This window comes from Trachemys scripta, chromosome 12 (assembly GCF_013100865.1).
Source record: "Trachemys scripta elegans isolate TJP31775 chromosome 12, CAS_Tse_1.0, whole genome shotgun sequence".
Taxonomy (NCBI): domain Eukaryota; kingdom Metazoa; phylum Chordata; order Testudines; family Emydidae; genus Trachemys; species Trachemys scripta.
Genome location: NC_048309.1, coordinates 36362982 through 36368981, shown reverse-complemented (window position 1 = coordinate 36368981; position 6000 = coordinate 36362982).

Here is a 6000-nt window from a genome sequence, read left to right as displayed (position 1 = left end):
CATATTTTGAGCCTCCAAAAGGAGGACACTCCACCGGGCCCCGCCCACGCCCCCCGCCCCAACTCCGCCCCCTCCCCTGCTTCCCGCGAACATTTGATTCGCGGGAAGCCTGAAGCAGGTAAGGGGGAGTGTGAGGGGAGGAGGCGCGGCCCAGGCTGGCCCCGCAGGCCCCCCGGCCCGCTCAGCACCCCCCGGCCTAGCCCCCGGACCCCTGGCACCGCCGGCACTCGGTGCCCCCGGTCCCTGGCACCCCCGGCGCTTGGCCCCGCCGGCCCCCGGCGCTCGGCGCCCCCGGCCCCGAGCCCCCGGCTCAGCACCGCCGCCCGCATGTCCCGATTTTCCCGGACATGTCCGGCTTTTTGCGATTTCCCCCCGGACGGGGATTTGGAGCCCAAAAAGCCGGACATGTCCGGGAAAATCCGGACGTATGGTAACCCTACCCAGTGGGGACAGGCCTGGAACCCGTAGCCGGCCTCCTCCAGGCGTCCCTTGAACTCTCGCCGCACGACCGGGCTCTCGTCCACATAGCGAAGGAAGAGGCCAGCAGAACCCCACGGCCTCTGCGGGGAGAGAGGAGAATGTCTGGGACCCGCCGGTGAGTTGGAGAGCCGGGAGGGGCCTGGCCCTGGGGGTTCGGGCACCCGACTGCCGTGGATTGTACAATGGGGGGGTCAAGCTACATGGAGGGGTTAGATACCCCTTGAGTCCTTCTGAGATATCTCAAATGGCGCTGGGCGGCTCAGCAGATGGCGCTCTCCCCCAACAGTCAGTGCTGGCCCCATTGCAACACTAGGGGACGCTGTGCTACAGGGAGCAGGACTTCAGCAGGGGGCGCTCTCCCCCTAGCAGTCAGGGCTCTGGTGGCGATGCAGCATTTCAATATGGCTGGCCCTGGTGATTTGGGGAACTGGGGAAACGCCCACCCCCCAGGAACCCAAGCAAGAGGTTGGCAGCTGCTGACTTTGACGGCTCCCACCCTGTCTCACACAGCTGGTGCTGGGGCACGGCACCCACCCAGCTGCCTTCTGCCTGGGGTGGTGGGAGGCCAGGGGGGCTGCAAGTGTGGGGGGTCCCCAGCAGCAGGTGTCGCTGCTGGGCCTGACAGGGGCAAGGCACAAGGAACCATCGGATTGGCGCTCCAGGACCAGCCCAGGAGGTCAGTGGGGAAACTGAGGCAGGGCCATGCATATTACTGTGAGTCTGGCTGTAAGTCAAGAGCACTGGAGTTGGGGGCCCATCAACTGTCACAGACCCCTGACCGTAACCCCCAGTGCCCCATGGCTGGAGAGACTCGGGGGGGGTTGTCACTGCTCCTGGGGGTCCCATTTCTGAGAAGCACTGGAGAGCGGGGCCTGTGCTGGAGAGGACAAGGGGAGAGACGCTGCTGCAACCCACTGAACACAGAGGCCCCAGGTGCGAGCCCCAAACCTAGCCACTGTGGTGGGTCCAGCAGAGGGCGCCATAGGCCCTGGAACACAAGTAACGGCAAGGGGTCACCGGTATCATGCTCAGCGCACCCGGGAGAGTCACGGGCTCTTACCAGTCAGGGTGCTAGGATCTTCACCCACCTGCCAGGGAGGGCAAGAAAGGAGTCAGTTTATTTATGAGACACGCCCCTCCCAGAGCCGGGGATAGAACCCAGGAGTCCTGACTCCCAGCCTGCCGCCACCCCAAGCTCTAACCATTAGACCCCAATTCCCCCCCTCAAAGGCCAGGGATGGAACCCAGGAGTCCTGCCCTGCAGCCTCCCACCCCTCCCCCAGGTGACCTGCCCCATTTACCGGGCAAGGAGCCGGCAGCCCCAGCGGGCAGACGATTTCCACCAGTTTCATCCAGGTGTTGGGCTGGTGCTCCAGGAAGCAGCTGATTTCCTCCAGCATGGCCAGCAGGGTCTGACCGGCCCCCAGCAGCGGGAAGGACACGGACTCCAGGAACGCGCCGTACACAGAACAGAGGCAGCTTCGCACCATCTGGCGCATGACCTGCAGGGACCGAGAACAACGGGGGAATAGATTATGGGAATCTGTAGGAAGATTCTCCTATCTATCTATCTATCTATCAGAGAAGTAAACCGATATTCCTTCAGCGAGGCCTCCAGTTCTGGAAGTGGGAACTCAAGGAGAGAAGAGACAGACGGGTGATGTCTGTCCGTTACGCGGCACCTAGCTGGCGACAGAGGCTACGAAACACAAGGTATTTAGGATTCGCTGCTATCTTAGCTTCAAGGATGACCTAACACCTTTTTTCCCTCGGCTTCATTAACCTGTGAGAACTCCCAGGCTTTTCTCTCCTGGAAGTCTCTATGGATGCCAGGGAAACAGGGAGCCCACAGGCAAGTTCTTTTGGTTTTCAAGACATATTTTTGCTTTTCAGAAACTGCCCATGGCAACGGCTTCAGTAAAAAGTTTCATTTTTGGCGGGGAAAAATTAGTTTTCAGAAACTGCTTCCAGCAAACCGGCTGCTTTTCAGTGACACCTCTGGGGGCTCAGCACAAATGTTCAGTTTACAAAACCTGCTGATGTTAAAACAAAATGGTAAAACAATGGCTATTAACCAGGATGTTCAGGGATGGTGTCCCTAGCCTCTGTTTGTCAGGGGCCGGGAATGGGCGACAGGGGATGGATCACTTGATGATTTCCTGTTCTGTTCATTCCCTCTGGGGCACCTGGCATTGGCCACTGTCGGAAGACAAGCTACTGGGCTAGATGGACCTTTGGTCTGACCCAGTATGGCCGTTCTTGTGTTCTTACGTTCAGGTTTTGGTAAAAATTTTCAGTTTGGGGGGGGGGAATCCATTTTGGGGAAAGAAAGACTTTCCGATTTTCCTAGGACTTAGAGAAAAGGAGGGTGGTGAAGCACTGGAATGGGTTACCTAGGGAAGTGGTGGAATCTCCATCCTTAGAGGTTTTTAAGGCCCGGCTTGACAAAGCCCTGGCTGGGATGATTTAGTTGGGGTTGTTCCTGCTTTGAGCAGGGGGTTAGACTAGATGACCTCCTGAGGTCCCTTCCAACCCAGATATTCTATGATTCTATGAAAAGATTCTGAATTTCCCTAACAAACCAGATATGGTGGAGGGAAAATGTTTGCCACAACTTTACGGTTTATGGGCTTTTCTATGAAAAACTGAAATACATCAATTTCTCCAGGATGCTGTTTGGTTTGGAACAACGCTGGGTGGAGAACTGCCGACCCGCTCTAGAGAGTGATATTGCTGTACCAAGGGTTTAGGAGCCTAAAGACAGAGTGGCGCCTCATTGGCCCTTAGACTTGCTAAGGCCTGTCTAGGCACCTAAACCCCTTGCTATGTCCTGTCCCAGGCATCTAGTAGAGCTGGGTAGCAGAGGGAGGGGGGGATCCAGGGGCTACAGCAGAGATACGGGGTGTATGGGGTGGCCCCCCTTTACCTCTGGCGCCCCCTGCTGCTGCAGTGCCTCGCCATCCAGTTGCACAAGGTACAGCACTTTGCAGTGCAGATCCGGTAGGCCCGTGCCTGGCACCGTCAGCACCTTCCCCGGTTGGAGCTCCCCGCTGTGGCCTGCAACTGCCAGCGCCCTCTCGGCCAGGGCCTGGACCTCCTGAGAGCACCATTCCAGCCCATCCGTCTCCAGCACCACCGGCAGCACCAGCACATCTGTCTGTCCCCAACACAGAGCCAAGGAGCGTGAATAGACGCTCGGACCAGCTCCTTGGGGGCTCATCGCTCCCCCCTCTGGGCCTGGGGACAACAGCCCGGGGGGCTCCAAACAAGGTGAGCCCTAGAGAGACCGTCTTCCTACAGAGCAGCTGGGAGAGAAAGTGCTAGGGATAGAACCCAGGAGTCCTGGCTCCCAGCCCCCTCCCTGCTCTAACCACTAGACCCCACTCCCCTCCCAGAGCCGGGAGAGAACCCAGGAGTCCTGGCTCCCAGCCCCCATTCTAACCAAGGCACTGACCTTCTGGCTGGTGAGGGACTCTCTCTTGGGCCCGGAGGACATTCCCCAGCAGCTCCTGCCAATTCTTGCCAAGCGGCCACCGCTTGGCACGTGCCCTATGGAAGGTGGCCACCAGGGCCCCATCAGCGGCCACCACGGAGATGCTGCTCACGGGGGCGGCAGGGCAGCCCCGGGCGAAGGTGTCGATGGCCTCAGCCACGGCCTCCACCAGCCACATGCTTTCCGAGTTCACACAGACGGCCACAGAGGTGACCTGCACCCGGGCCGCAGCCTCCAGGGTCAGCAGCACCGCCCCGGCTGCCAGTCCCCTGGCCCTCAGCGGGGAGCAGACTTCCAGGCAGGCGTGAGGAGCCCCTCCCCGGCTCAACGCCCTCCGGGTCACCACGCTGGCCCCGCTGGCCGGGCCGGAGTCACCACCCAGCCTCACCACGGCTCCCGCCCGGATCCCGGCGCCGTCTCCCTTCCCGAGGCATAGGCTGAGCCCCGGGCACGGCCGGAAGAACTGGCCCACCGAGGGCACTGCCCTGCCCACCAGGATCAGCAGCTCACTGATGGCCACTTTGGCAGCCAGCGCTGCCTCCCGGGGGCCAAAGAGGGCCAGGGTGCCAGCATCCCCCTGGCAGTGCCCGCTGCCAGAGGGAGGGTGCCAGACCCCCGAAAGCTGCTCCCACAGGTCCATCTCTGGCAGTGTAATGAACAAGGTCTCTGTGCATCAGGCTCCCAGGGGGGGCTCCTTGTGGGCCCCGGTGGGTGGGTCTCAGATCTGTCCTTGCCACAGGCCCCTCAGAGCACAGCTTGGCCCTCTCCCCTGCTTTGGCATCGCTGGTGGGGGGCTGGAGGCACCGCCCAGCTCTGCCCCCGAGGGCCACCGGCTCACCAAGCTTGCTTGAGAGTCGTCCCCAGACGGCCAAGACGGGTCCCATCGTGGCCTGGAGTGCCCAGCAGGTCGACAGCGCAGCCCGCAACAGCGCAGAGAGGCCAGGAACGGCTCACGGCCCACGGCCCACGCCTGGTCTTGGAGCTCTGCTAGAGTCAGCGCCGGGTGGTGGTTAGAGTGGGCACCAGCAGACTGGACTCCTGGGTTCTATCCCTGGCTCTGGGAGGAGAGTGGGGTCTAGTGGTTAGAGCGGGGGGCGCTGGGCACACGAGGAGAGATGTCCCCTCCACAGGGTGCTGGCCAGCCAGTGCCGCCCCTGCCCTGGGCCCGAAATGGGTGGCTGGTGCCAACCCCAGTGCTGTGTCTGGCCCTTGGCTGTGCCAGCAGCCCCGACAGATGATCCACTGCTCCATGGCCACCAATCCCCCTCCATCCCGGGCGCTCCCACCTACCTGCTGCACCAGCCTCTGCCCTCACAGCCCCCTCTGCGGGCTCACACTCCTCCGACACCTCCTTGGCTCAGGCCCAGCTGGGCAGACGAGCTGCCAGGGCAGATTGAAACCTCCCTGGGCTCCCGGTTGGGGACTGAAGGTTCCCCCGCCCGGGTTTCACTTTCCATTCCTCCCCAGTGCCGGTGAGTTTCATGCTCGTGGGTGGGGCAGAGAGGCTTTGGCCCCAGGAGAAGCCACCCAGCTGAGGTGGAGCTGGAGAGGCCAGGGGCTCTGGGAAGCCAAGTGGAGGGATTGCCCGCTGGGCTGGGCACATCCAGAGCAAACCTGGGCAACGGGCCCAAGGGTGTAGCTGAAATCTGTCTGCAGAGCGACTCACAAACGCCAGCCAGATCTCCTTGTGCTCGGGACTGAACGCCGATCTCCGCCACCTCTTCCCCCCAACCCAGGGTCAATCTGGAGTCACTCCCAATAGCAGTGGGGACAGGGCTGGATTCTGCTCCCAGAACCTGGGGTCAATCCGGTGTCACGCCCTACCTGCAATGGGGTCACTCCATTGGAATCAATGGGGCCAGGTGCCCAGGTGGTGGACTGTGGCCAGTGCAGCATTGCAGCCAGCAGGGTGATGCTGGTTTGCACCAGTAGCTGGCCAGCCGCGCGTACTGGGGGCGTTTGGGGGGGGGGTTGCTCTGGGGGTGGGGGCAGAGAAGGATGCTGGGGCAGCCAGATGGGGGGAAGTC